General features: G+C 35.5%; 1 protein-coding gene across 1 annotated transcript in view; it reads left to right on the top strand.

The window, feature by feature from the left end:
• The first annotated feature begins 10,734 nt into the window (after positions 1 to 10,734).
• The window catches only part of LOC141442214 (5-hydroxytryptamine receptor 1-like), a 136,488-nt gene continuing 132,163 nt past the window's right edge, over positions 10,735 to 15,059 (top strand). Inside the window, exon 1 of the mRNA XM_074107135.1 lies at positions 10,735 to 10,949. The gene's annotated coding sequence lies outside the window, so the exon portion shown is untranslated. The remainder of the gene's footprint in view (positions 10,950 to 15,059) is intronic.

The raw sequence follows: 15,059 nt of genomic DNA, 5'->3' as shown, positions 1-15,059 counted from the left end.
TACCCATTATACTAAGTAAGAGACTGTATTTTGGGGCTCTGGTAGTAGGTATTTGAAAATTTGGTTGTTTGCGTAAGAAAGTCGAATAATGAATTGGTATTTTAGATTGACATTTTGCATGCATGCGTCGCCTTGGCCCTCGTCAAGGTGACAGATTAATTTAATGTTATTTTTTAGAGAGAAAGATGGACGTTCTTAGTTTGTTGGGATTTTTGTTACAGTGTATGTTCTGTGGTCAATCTTTATATGACAATAATTTGGCTTAGATTCAAATATAAAATTTATAATAAATCTACAGAACAACTCTTATGCTCAGGTCGTTCGCTCGTTTGACAGCATTTTCATTAAAAAAATACTTGAGTCAGAAATCGGTAAACATACATAAAAACAGAGTCGCATAAAAATACATCAATACGCTTTTTACCGAAGCAGAATCCCGTATCAAAATTTAGTTGGCATAAATGATGACATGGACGAATGACCTGGTTAAGGCCACGGATTCATGGCGAATGCAGGGCACTTCCAAAGCAACTGGATGTCTATGAGGGAGGCCTATGTCCAACAGTGAACGTCCTACGGCTGATACGATGATGATAATGATGAATCACATATCAATTATGTAGATGGTAGAAATGACGCCTCCGTGGCTTCGTACTCTAAGTATTGACCCAATGTGAGGCGCCCTGTGCCCAGTTTTGTGGGAGGGCATAAATTTTTACGCAGTAAGGTAAGCGTTTGAGCTCCAGTCCGAGGGAATAACGATACATCACGTTGGATTCCCGCACTAGCAGCTAGGGAAACACGTAAGTTATAGTTGGTGGATCGCGATTAGTTTTATCGGTTTAAGGTGTCTAAGGGTTTTGAATTGGATTGCTGGTTTGAAAGAAAGAAAGGGGGAAAATGTGGAAAAAATACGCTTGTCACAAAATATAAAAAAATCAACATACTTATTGCCGGCACTGGTCTTCCTTTAGGATTATTAGGTTATCATACATTCAATATGGCATTAAAACCAATTGCATCTAAGAGCTACACATTTTTAGGTTTAGATATTCCAAAATTTGATATGTAAAAAAAAACATTTTATATAATACTTATATTATATTACTTATATATAAAAACTTATATATAAAAATATATATAATAAATGAAACGGATACAAAATCAGATCTATTGTCAAGAAGACATTAATATCAAAGGCGTATTATAAAGTTTTTGATTATATCATGGACAGGGATATTTGGAAATAATTCCGATCCGCATTAGCGATCCCTTCAAATAGCGAACCTACTGTGTTAAAAATAAAGTTGTGTTAAATACTTGTGATGTATACATATCATTTAATAATATTGTAAATCTGTTTTTAAAAAAAATATATATATATATACTCGTTGATGCCGGATTCTTCTCAGCAGAGGTTTTTCCGAACCGGTGGTAGTTTTTTTTTTTGACATTCATAAGTGCTTGTTATAGCCTAAATTGAATAAAGATATTTTGACTTTGACTTTGAATTACATAGATCTAATTTCAATGAAATTTGTCAAAAAGCCGAATGTGAGAAAAATAACAAACAAAACAAAAATGGACCGAATGACAGAGATAATTAGTACCTAGTAACAAATAATGAGCCTTGGCGAGGTTTTTAAAAATGGGAAGAGATTTTGCTTCTTTTCTCTACCAAAAGAAGAGAGTTCCTCAGACAAATTGAAGAGTTAGTGACGGAGTTATAATGGAACTTGGAGGAAGAATTAGGAACAGTGAGAAGTAAACTTTAAGACGACCGACATTGACCGAATAGCAGACCGAAATTTTAAATATTGTTGAAGATATTCGCAGGATTAAGAGTTTTCTTTATTAAAGAGTAAGGATATGAGAGTTACGGCAAAAACGGTCGGGAAGTCACTTGATGCACATATTTACAATAGGGATGATAAAAATGGAGACGCTGTGATATTTCCACAATATAAATATAAACCGAATACAGACATTTTGGACACGCTCCAGCTTATTCAATTGTTCTTGAGTGAGATCAAGATAGGAAACTTCAATATAATCTAAAGTGGGTATAAGAAAAGAATGCTGCATAGTATGCAAATGTGTGTTTACTTGTTTATTTATTTGTTTAATGAACTGAACCGATCATGATAGAATTTGTATCTGGTTAGTTCGATGTATCCTTGAGATTCCTCCCATATTAGAATAAGAAGAGTTTTATTCCAGAAGTAGCATAGTTCCTCCGGGATAGCGATAAATGAATTCTTCGCAAACTAAGTCGCGGCAACAGCTAGTTTTTTAATAAAACTAGCCGATAAATTTATGAAGTTCAAATAATTTTGTATTATTGCAGTGTTCGATGAAATATAGACGACGACCAGATGGCCTAGTGGTTAGAGAACCTGACTACGAAGCTTGAGGTCCCGGGTTCGATTCCCGTGTCGGGGCAGATATTTGTATGAAAAATACGAATGTTTGTTCTCGGGTCTTGGGTGTTTGATATGTATTTAAGTATATATCTATCTATATAATTATATTTATCCGTTGCTTAGTACCCATAACACAAGCTTTGCTAAGCTTACTTTGGGACTAGGTCAATTGGTGTGAATTGTCCCGTGATATTTATTTATTTTATTTATAGAGCAATTAACTAAATTGATTTATCCTCATGGATCCAGCGTAGTAAAACGTGGTATTTACGCCTAAGCTAATGTTAACTTCTCATGGTTGTTATGATTTGAAATTCTTTACTTAAAATCTAAGTAGGTACCTAAGTTTATTTAACAAGGTTATGGATATTATCATTAATAATATAGGGTTCCGCGCCCAAAAGATTACAAATGAAACCCTATTAATGGCGCTACACTGTCTACCAGTCCGTTTATACGTCTATTCGTGGCAGGACTGTATCTCAAAAACTATAATAGACTAAAATTTGTATATAAGATAATGTGTATTTCTATTGCCACTACAACAAAAAATAAATACAAAATAAAATTAACTATTTTGTTGCGTTACTATTTAGGAATATAAATAAGGGAATGTTTTCGATGTTCATCTTTGACCGGAGTCCGTATTTTATCTAGAAATGATTCCGATTGTATGTGATACAGATTTCGCATACAAAAACTGTCATTTGATTGCGATCGCGATCGTCAGAAACGTAGGCAATACGGCCTCTGGTAAAACGCACCTGCAACTTGTACCTACGTGTTTTGTGCCAAATTCGAAAATTTAAATCATGACTTTTATTTCTTCTACTGCTCTAAGGCTGTAAGCTGTAGCGGCCAATTCTACAGCAAAATCGATGCCCAGATTTATAGAGTCCGTTTCGTTTATCTGATCATATAAAATACATGGGGTACGCACCTTTTCTGTGAACGCAGGTTGTTTAAAATTGCGCCCACTGTAGGATATCGTAGAAAAGGTATTTACAAATAATGTTTGGTATATTTTGGTGTAAATTATTTTTAGGGTTCTGTACCTATAGGGAAAAAACGTAAACCCTATTACTAAGAGTTCGCTGTCCGTCCGTCCATCCGTCTGTCACCAGGCTGTATCTCATGAACCGTGATAACTATCAAACAGACAGCTAGACAGTTTAAATTTTCACAGATTATGTATAACTGTGGCCGCTATAACAACAAATACCAAAAACAAAATAAAATAAATATTTAAGGGGGGCTCCCATACAACAAACGTGTTTTTTATTGCCGTTTTTGCTAATGTCTACTGAATGTTGTATAGATGGTACGGAACCCTTCGTGCGCGAGTCCGAGTCGCACTTGGCCGGTTTTTTAACGATCGTTACGAACGTAGATATATCGTGCAAATTTTTGTGGTATTTATGGCGTTGTGATTGTCAAACGCCTTTTCAATGTATTTTTATTGAAAACAAAAGCGTGTGATCCGTGATTCGCATTCAATAGAACAGGGTTGCTGAAAACCACAATCCAGCTTTAAAAAAACAGGTATATACATAGTAATTGGGTAGATTCCTTGGGAAATAAAAAATGCTTGTATTGTATTATAACCCGTTAGTTACATTATAAGAAAATATTGGACACAACTTTTATCTTTTGTTAGTCAAATTACAAATGTCAAAGATAATAGTATATTTGTTAAATGTACGTGCACTTTTATCCAATTCACATTAAACTAGTCAATATCATCACCAGGAGTAGGTGGAAATCGTTTTGTAAGATTTGACCTAAATACACCTACTTTAACTCGTAACATACAAAACAGTACAGTGCAATGTAAATAAAAGCTTGTACGCAAAGCCTGTCCAGCTTACAAATAAAATGAATAGGTACTGTTTTTCCATCGTATTTTTCGAATAAGTTCGTATTTCACTTGATTTCTCAATAAGCTTCAGTAAATTTTAGTAGGTAACCTAATTAAGAAGGATGCGTCCCAACTTATATAAAAACGTTAGATATAATTTCATATTATAAACATTCATTATGTATAATTACATTATGTATAACATGAAACACTATAATTTCGTAAAGTATAACATTCGATTAGTATAACAGTTGTTTTATATAAGTACTTTCATAAGAAATAACATGGGTTAAATTCATATTATATAACATACATAAGGTATACCGCTTATAATACGTAATACCTTCTTATTAACTTGGTAAATTTTAAAACCAGTAAATTAGGTGTTGAAAACACCCTTTAATTTTTGTAGTGCAAAGTTTTACTTCGTAAATTGTGCGAGCGAGCAAGACGGTTCGGAGCAGAAGCGACTTGGATAGTTTAGGTTCAGAAGGTTAGGTTTTTTATAGCAGCGAGGAAACCGTAAAAATGTTTTTTTTTAATTATACTTTTGAGCGTTATGTTTCCGTTGTAAGATTAAATCAATGTTATATGTTTTGGTTGTTAGAGGTTGCGAATATTATATAATTTGATCGTTATACTTAATGTATTTATGTCTATATCTCATTATACATAATGAAATTATATATTTTATCATTATACGTTATGAGCATTATAGCAAAAAATATAGAGTGAACTTACCCAATTAAGAAAGCATGATAAATACGAACTTTTCTGACACTACGATGGCAAAACATTATTCAGTATATCTGTGCATAGTAAATAGCGATCAATGGAGCAGCCAAATTGGCATATTGATACTCTCGATAGTTATCTCTGTGCTAAATTCTCCGTCTGTTCGCAAACTTAGTTAATGTATGAATACTCTGAAATGTAAATGGAATCCAAGATCGAACGTAGTTTTGATTTAGTGCTCTAACTGTTGGCAACATATTGAATATTAGTTTTGCTCACGGCTTTGTTACTAAGCAAAGATAAAAATAGCTATAACTGTGTCATAGGTATGCAACAATTTTGAAACCAATGGGTACACTTATTTATTAGCTCGAGCCCGGGGTTTTGTATAAACAATTAGGTAGGTACGAATGTTTTTTTCTCGAGTGTTGGACGTTTAATTTACACAACACAAGGTTTAACCTACACAACATCTTAATTAAATAACGAAAACCTGAAAGCAGTTTTTTCAGAATCCAGAGATGATTCCATATTTGATATTATAAATGTGAAAGTGTGTGTGTTTGTATGTTTGTCCGCCTTTACGTTGAAACGGAGCAACGGATCGACGTGATTTTTGGCATAGAGATAGTTTATGGGCCAGAGAGTGACACAGGCTACTTTTTATCGCCGAAAAATGCACAGTTCCCGAGTGAACAGCGCGCGATAACCGAATTCCACGCGGACGAAGCCGCGGACAAAAGCTAGTTACACTATAATTTAAATCAGGTTGCTTTATAAATCCCTCTTTAACAGTGCCTAGTCTAAACGTTTACGAATGCAACATAAACCAATCAAATGTCTCAAAGAGGTTGGAAATTAAGTATTCAGATAATTTTAGGAGTTTTGTAGTGACAGTAAGAGCCTTATCACTGTTAATTTTCTGGCGATTTGATAGCGAAGCGAGCGTGCAACGCTTTCGTCGCAAGCGCACAAGGAATTCGGTGCGAGTGCGGGACGATATCGCTGCGAGCACGCAACGCGTGCCCTTAGTATAAGTTTTCGGTTACAAAATACGTCTCGATCGCGTTCGCATTAAAATCTCATTTTATATGGAAACATGAACATCGCAAACGTTCTGCTAGAGGCGGTGTTCGTGTTTCCATATAAATTGAGATTTTAACGCGAACGCGATCGAGACGTATTTTGTAACCGAAAACTTAGACCGATAACGGAAACGAGACGTAGAGTTAGCTGCGTATAACACGCAGAGCATCGTATTTTAAACTCTCGTACAATAATAATTGGGCGTCTTCGGTGCGTATAGCTAACTCGTTACGCGCTCGCAGCGATATCGTAAAAGCTCGCAGCCAGTAAAAGGCTCTAAAAAAGGGTAGAGACTTTAAATAAAGAACACATTTAAGATTCATTAAAGTTTGTTTTCATTTTTGAGTGTGTCTGGTCTTCCGTCCAACCGCGAAGATAACGAACGATAAAGATCCACAAAGCCGTTAAAAGTATCTAAAATAACTTCGCTGACATTTGACTCTTATTTTGCCGCAAATAATGGAAATAAATAAATTTCATTTCCCTTTCTTTGATCAGTTAAGATGATGACAGGGCAAAATCAAAAGTAGGTCATGGGAAGTAATGGGTGGGTATTCCTTTTCATGACGCAAATATTAAAAAAATATTTTTCAATTCATTTTGAATGATTTTTATTAATATTAGAACTGCTTGCCAATACCGAAGTAGATTTTTGCAGGGTGTAATTAAATGACTGAAAACTTGTTTGCCTGTTCAAAATCGAGGTCGAAGGATCGATTACAGAACATTTTAAACCAAGTTACGTTTTTTTGACCAGTTTTACCGTGCCCGTCAGTTTACATTATGAAATTAGGGTGAAGACGAGGACGAGGACGAAGTTGCATTATTTAGGGGCTATTTCACCACTCATTGATTAATTTTAATTGACGGATAAATGTGATGCCGTCTCCATCTATCCCAACAAAACAAACAGAGACGGCATCACATTTATCCGTCAAATAAATTTAAACAATGGATGGTTAGCACATTAGATAATTTAACACTGGGCATTTTTTGTCAGTTTTGGTTTTCTGAAATAAACGAAAAAACGCAACTAACAAATACAAGCTAGTACAGTCGAGTTCATAAGCTTGTGAGCAAAAATGTTATTTGATAAAAAATATCTGAACACGCTTTTGCGCCGTTAACAATAGAGTCGTGTTCAGATATTTTTGATCAAATTTTGTTCACAAGTCACAAGTCACAAGTTTATGAATTCAACTGTACAAATTACGAGTAAAAAATTAGAAATCAAGTAACTAAAATTATTGACTCAGCAAATCATAGATACAAATATTAATTGATGAAACAATAAGAATAATAAAATAAAATAAAAATCGTTTAAGTATTTCAGCATTTTGGTAACCCATATTTAAACTTATATAAGTATAAATTAATATAAATTAAATGATATTAAAATTAAATTACCTACATAAATTAAATAATTGAAACTAAAATTATAATTAAATTAATTTAGATCATTTCAATATCAAATGCAACAATTGCAACACTGTGTAAAGATCATCACTTGATTTGTTATGATCATTTCAATCCATCAAAATGCTCAGGAACACTTGCAGAACGCCACTGTGGTAAAGATCATACTAATGAAATCTATGTGCCAAAAGAAGAAATAATCTAGGCTCTGTCATCTGTCATACTCATATGAATCTGTCATTAACAAAGCAATTTGTATAGACTTTAACTACCTAATTTTAGTAATAGATGTTTGTGTTATGATGCGAGCTTGAATTATTGATCACCGTCCCTGTTTTGTTCTTAATTCTTCTACATCTCGGACATGCCCAGCAACAATTGTCCTTATGAAACGGTTTGTGGTTGAAATTTTATATTTAGTGAACCCGGTAAAACCGGTCTTCACAATGATACTCATTTTGAACTGAAAACGATAATTAATTTATTACTAGCGACATAAGAACAATTATATAATTTTACTATTATTCAAAGAAACCAATAAGATAGCTTTATCTTTTCGTTTTACAGTAAAAGTACTACTAAACATGAAATAAACAAACCCTGACATAACGAAAATAAAACACACTGATTATTTTTTTAATTTTAATGACCAAAAATGAAAATCACGATATCACAGTAATTTTGTATTATAAATTAATACGTTATAGGTTTGATTTTTGTCACAATGTCACGATGAAATTTCAAAACGTCAGAGCATCAGAGCCAAAAAAGTTGCGGACGCTAGGTGTCGCTGATGTCGTGCACAGAGCCAATAAAAAAAATCGGAATAATCAGTTCTGCAACCAGGACGAAGCAGCGGGCGCGTTCTAGTATCTTTAGAGAACCATTTACTATATTTGATCGTAGCGTATTTAGCCCGGTGTCGTTGACTTAGCGTTATTGACGTGACATCGTTGTAGTGTCACAGATATAGCATAATTGACACGTTTATAATTAATTTGGTGATGTGACGTGGGCAATAATAATTAACAACCGTGGCGGACTAGTAGTTTAACCTATGTGCCATGGCATCTTAAGTCAAAGATCGTGGGTTCAAATCCGGCCTCGACCACTGAGTTTTTCGAAATTCATGTGCGAAATTATATTTGAAATTTACCCAATTAAACCAACCGTCGCCGTTGCGTGCCCTGTATGCGCGATGCACGTTACATTCCGTGCTGATACGTTCCTATTACGGTCATGGTATGAGTGGGTAAACCTTTAAGCTATTAATGGGTCATTCCCGAAACGAGTTTTAAATGCATAAATTACCATAATGATTTATAATAGCTTCATTTTTCATGCGTTTTTCGTGTTTTCCATTAATATGGTTGGTCATCAACGTCACCATGATTTTACGAAAGCAAATGACACTTAAACGCCATTAATTGCCAGTCAAATTTATCGCTTAATACTTTGTATTTGGTTTCAGTTTGCTATAACTGAAGGTAGTATACGTTTTAGATGAGAAATGGGTGGACGTGATAACTTCTGTTAATATCGATATTGCATGTGCTTGAAATACAGGTTTAGTAAAATTGGTATTTTGTGACAAAGCAATTGCTTATTCCAGGATTATTCAAACCAACATAGAAAAGTTGAAAGCGACATTGAATAAGGGTGACCATTGGAGCTAAGTTTGAAAGAGTATGAGAGGGGAGGCATAGAAGGGTACTTAACATTTAAACATCCCTAAAAACCAAAAAATTGTGATTAAATTAAAAGTTTTAACTTAATAGCTTAATTCATTGCGAATGACTATGGATACAAAATTCATTCATTCATTCAAAGGCATTTGACCCGCTATGCCCCGTGTATAGGGGTAAAGTGGGGTATCCTATGTGGCATTGTGGGGTGGTCATAATAAATAACGAAACACAACTTCCAAACGAAATAGTTTTATTTCTTAGCAACATAACGACAGTGCAAAAAAAAAACAAAAATAATTACAACACTAGCATAACAAATTCAGTACTAATCACAATCATAAGTACGTTTTAGAAAGGAGCGGTGTTCAATTTCACTAAAAAATTTAAGAAAAACACTGGTTTTGATATTTTTGTTTATTGTTTAAAATATAAAACAAACAAACAACCTACAAAGTTTTCCTTTTTATTTGTATTTAAAATTGTAAGTAAATTAATTTTGCTGCAATTATTTTCATTAAGTTAATAATATTTTGTCTTGTTACTCAAACGTCAATCTAACAGTTTCGACCACGCAGTTTCTTTCAGTGGGTTGGGTTGTTTCAGTGGGTTCAAACCCCGGCTCGAACCTCTGAGTTTTTCGGAATTCATGTGCGAAATTACATTTGAAATTTACCACGAGCTTTACGGTTAAGGAAAACATCGTAAACAAACCTGCACAAACCTGCGAAGCAATTCAATGGTGTGTTTGAAGTTCCCAATCCGCACTGGGCTCGCGTGGGAACTCCGTGCCCTGCAGTGGGACGTATATAGGCTGGGATGATGATGACAGTTTCTTTGTATATCGATGTCTAATCTTGAAAATGTAATAGAAATTCGTGTAATTAGGAAATGTAACGTTTCCATCTCACTGACCCAAAATCGTCGTCAAAACATGACGTTTTACATGAGGCGGGTTGAGGATCCACATTTATGGGACAAGAGAGAAAGGAATCGAAAATTTCCTTTTTTTCACTCAAATAAATTCACCATGGAATGTTTATAATTGAATCACAGATAAAAGTACGGTGCAATTATACGAAGTACCGCAAAATAAACCGAAATATTTCATGGCGATTTTCATAGAGTAACGCGTCAAAAACCTGACGCAAACATTATTTTGTGCTGTATTCCAAAGAAATAAATACTTTTTTTAGATTTACGTAATCTTGAAATACCCTAGGTAGCGTTTCCTAAAAATTAGATACTTTAAATGCGAAAGAACTTTGATCGAATAATTAAGGCTGACCTCCGAAAAAGGGTAGTATTATACTCGCGTCTTTTGTGTAGTCTCGTACCGAGCCCACATTCCAAAACACTTGGAACTGTCAATTTATCAGGGTTTTCAATTGAATGAAATCGCTGATAAGTCAATGAAGTGTTAGAAACAAAAGATAATTAATTAGAAACCAAGTGGAAAATGTCTTCGAATTTCAGTTGAGATCGGTATCCGCTTGACACGGCAGAACAGACGGCAGTAGGTGCGAGCGGACCGAGGGTGACGGACGCTTGCGACTTCGCTCGATATGAATCCGACACATAAAAGTCAAAGTGTATAAGTGAAGTGGGAAGACAGTGACTTAGTAAACACACTGTTTGTTTCGTAATATAGACTAGAATTGTAGTATAGTTTAGTGGATGTAGTTTTGAAGTGACTGAAGTACTTAATTGAAGTTGGGTCCTGGAAAAGTTGCGTTACGGCGATATGTAAGTCTTTTAGTGTTCGATAAGTTTATGACTAGTTTTTCTTTAATAAAAAAAGAAGTTATCTTTTTAAAACCTATACTTAATAATGTATATATATTTTAAATTATATTTGTGACTATTTTCCGCTAAAACGGAACGGACGGATTTGTATGAAAGACGCACAAAATTTATAATTTGGATTAACACATGTCCTATATTTTTTTATAACATTAGTGTATGCAAACGATTGCAATTTTCGGCTGGTTGGGCAGATCCCCGGTAGTGTAGTTGGTATGACACATCTGGCGTGAAGCCACAGGAGGTGCGGATCCGATCGTGATCCGGAAACCTTTATATGGAATTCTTTGACGAAGCGCATTGCTAATAAAGTGGACATATACCTGAAAGAAATAGGTAAAGATTGATAGATCATAGATAAAGTCACAGGTAAGTAATCTGGTTATGGTACCCAATTAAGAAAATCTCGTTGAAAAAAAAACATCGGAGAATATAACGTATGTAACGGGTGTGTTGTGAGTATCAACATAATATATTAGATTTTTTTGTTTATTTAATTTTAAATTGACTACGTTAAGCGGCTATTTGTTCTTTGTTTGCCTTCAGCCCGTATAATTACGAATCAGAGGGTACCTACTTGAAAGATGTTCGTTAAACATCTTTGACTCAAAGTGATTTGGATTTTCTGCCCTTCATTAAGTTCTCTTGGTTTAATTTACAATGTTTATTTTAACCCTCATCGCGTTTATTTGTTAAGAATTATATTTAAAACGGTATTTAAATAACGGTTCTAAATTGCGGCAACTAGAAACTGTTAATGGCAATAGTGTATAAAAAAAAAACATTACAATTTTATTTTTTATTTTTTTCATGTTCAAAATTACAATTTTATTTTGGACTAGCTGTAGCCCGCAACTTTGTCTATATCACACGAATTGTTTACGTGTTTTCGGGATCAAAAAGTTTTAATAAAGTCACTAAACCTACCTTTCTTTTTGGACGAAAGTTAAATTAAACCGCAATGCGTTAAGATGCAAAACTATGGGTTAATACGGGTACTCGCAACTGACATTTAATACAAATAAACGGTAACCATCATACCCACTTTATTACCTTAGTTTTCTATTCCTTTAACATAAAAAGAACAAAAAAACATCTATTTACGTCTTTAAGCTAAGGATGCGGACAGCGTAGAGACATCCATAATCCCTTAATACCTTCATCGAATGGGACGAGAACGCAACTCAAAAGGATACGAAATATACGATTTAACAAGCTACGTATAGCTACGTATGACGGTGACCTGTCATTTCACCGAGTTTAATTACGCAGATTTTCGTTTCGCAGACTACTATTGGCAGATTTTTCTTTTGGCCGAGCAACGTGTGGTATAATTTCGTTACGCCTATTATATACTAGATGTTATCAAAATGTAGTTAGGGGCGACGACGAGCGTTAGCGAGGAGGAGTGTTAGGTAGAATTGCGACCAACAACGCACGAGCCGAGCGAGCGAAGCGAGCGTGCCGCGGCAGCGGCCGGCAAAGTGCCACAATCGAACTTATAGCATCGCGACTTGGTTTGTTTAGACTCCAATATAAAATAAATACAAATAATGATCAAAAATCCGTTTATTACTTGCGTTATACGTTTAAAACTTGTGAGCGTACCTACATAAGAAAATCATAAAGAATGCGCGGTCAGCACGGCGTGTAAAAATGCCTATGAGGCCATAGTGTAATCCACACATATTCGCGGTATTGAATGTCATTCCCCATGCGAAACGAAAAGATGCGAAAAGTTGATATGCGCACTGAATAATAGTTCAAACGTTACAAAAGCGAAAGGTTGTTCGACCAAACGTGCAAAATGTGTAATGATTAATAATAGGCTTAATGAATTTCTGTGAATAGTTGTTCGGCTTACTGACTCATATGCCAACTAAATAGTCTGCTAAAGGTTGAGTTACGAAACGTTAGTCTGCGAAACAATACATCTGCGTACAAATTCATCGGCGTACCGTTACTCGGCAAAACGTTATCTGCCAATCAATAATCTGCCTAGAAATAGTCGGCGAAACGTATGACATTAAAGCTTACCCATACCGTTATAATACACACTATCATCCATCATTATCATGGTTCTTTGGCTTTTCTCAACTGACGATTCCCAATTGTTTCATTTGCCAAACTGATTCCATTCCCCAACTCACGATTTGTTTTTTCGGAACTTTCATAAAACAAACCTTAAAAAAAATTCATCATCATCATCCCAGCCTATATACGTCCCACTGCTGGGCACAGGCCTCCTCTCAGATCAAGAGGGCTTGAGCCATAGTTCCCATGCGGGCCCAGTGCGAATTGGGAACTTTGCACGCACCATTGAATCGCTTCGCAGGTTTGTGCAGGTTTCCTCACGATGTTTTCCTTCACCGCAAAGCTCGCAAAAAATTGTTTCAGAGAAAATTGAAAATTAGGAAATGAATCAGCAAATGAAACTTTTGGCAAACAATAATTCTGCGAAAGGGCAGAACCCGCACATCATTATAAGCCGGAAGACGTCCACTGCTGAACAAAGGCTTTGCCCTTAAAACGCCACAATGAAAGACAACTCGCCACTTGCATACACTGGTTGCTCACATTTCTCACAATACCATTCTTTGTACCATCAGCCAAATAAGTGGTCTATCAATTTTTATACAAATTCCTATCAAATGAATATTATTATGTCGCTAAAGTCGAACTTTCAAGTTGACAGACACGTCTATTGGCATTATTGTTTTATGTCATAACATAACATGCAAACGATTATCAACTTTAGGGTGGTAGACCACATATTTGACTGATGGTACCTAGTGGGAGGCCTTCACAACTCACCACTTACATTCACCGATTGCCCGCGACTCTCTTGATATCGTCAGTCCGTATACTAGGAGACCTTCCAACGCTTCGTCTTCCGGTTCGTGGCCGCCACTCGAGCACTTTTCTCTTCCAATGGTTATCTATTCTTTAAGCGATCATAAAAGTTTGACTTCCATGAATTTTTCAATGTTCAAAGCATACAGCGTCAAGGGTGGGAATATATCTTGAATCAAAATTAATGATGAAAAGCATTACAGAAACGTTATAATGGTTTTGAACATGAAACGACCGTGAAACTCACTTGCTCGCGTAAAACTAACTTACTCTAATCCTAAGAATCTGTAGTTACAAAAATATATATCACCCAGGTCGCTACTATTGGGCAGTGCGCCTATATGGCTGGCTGAGAACGTGAAAGAGTAAGACCCCGTACGCACTATGCGGCTAACCGCGCGGTTTTAGCGTGCCGTCTCTCTTCAAAGTATCGCTAGAGAAAGAGACGGCGCGCTAAAATCGCGCGGTTAGCCGCATAGTGCGTACGGGGTCTTAAACAAACCGGCCAAGTGTGAGTCGGAGTCGCGCGCGAAGGGTTCCGAACCAATATCTATATTACATTAAACAAAACATTAGTAAAAAAACACGTTTGTTGTATAGCCCCCTTAAATATTTACTTGATTTTAATTATTTATTTTTAAAGTGAATATGCGACTAAATATTCTATGAATATTTCAAGCGTCTACCTGTTGCCGTTATTAATGTCGAGCAAAAAAACGTCAAAAAAATGACGTTTGTTGTATGGGAGCCCCCCTTAAATATTTATTTTATTCTGCTTTTAGTATTTGTTGTTATAGCGGCAACAGTTATACATAATCGGACAGCCAGACGAACACCGGAGTCTTAGTAATAGGGTCCCGTTTTTACTCCTTGGGTACGGAACCCTGAACAAAACGCTAAATCAAACTTACACGTCACATACTATCTTGCTATCGTTACTTTAGTTATTTATGCAACTGTATCGTAATAGGTCCTTAAAATACGAGTGTGGTTTTATGAAACGATGCGTAGCCAAGTTTTATAATAGGGTCACATGAGTGTTTTAAGGCCTAATTACGTACAGTTGCATACAATATTTTATCTACATCCATATATTAAATCCTCTATCATGTGTTCAATCAAGAACCACTGAAAATGACCTGCATTAACGAGAACTAGGTATGTCTGCCCCACGAACTGCGCCCGCTGCGCGCGCGACGA

The sequence above is a fragment of the Choristoneura fumiferana genome, chromosome 25 (genome assembly GCF_025370935.1).
Source record: "Choristoneura fumiferana chromosome 25, NRCan_CFum_1, whole genome shotgun sequence".
NCBI classification, from domain to species: domain Eukaryota; kingdom Metazoa; phylum Arthropoda; class Insecta; order Lepidoptera; family Tortricidae; genus Choristoneura; species Choristoneura fumiferana.
This window is presented reverse-complemented; position numbering and strand designations above follow the sequence as displayed.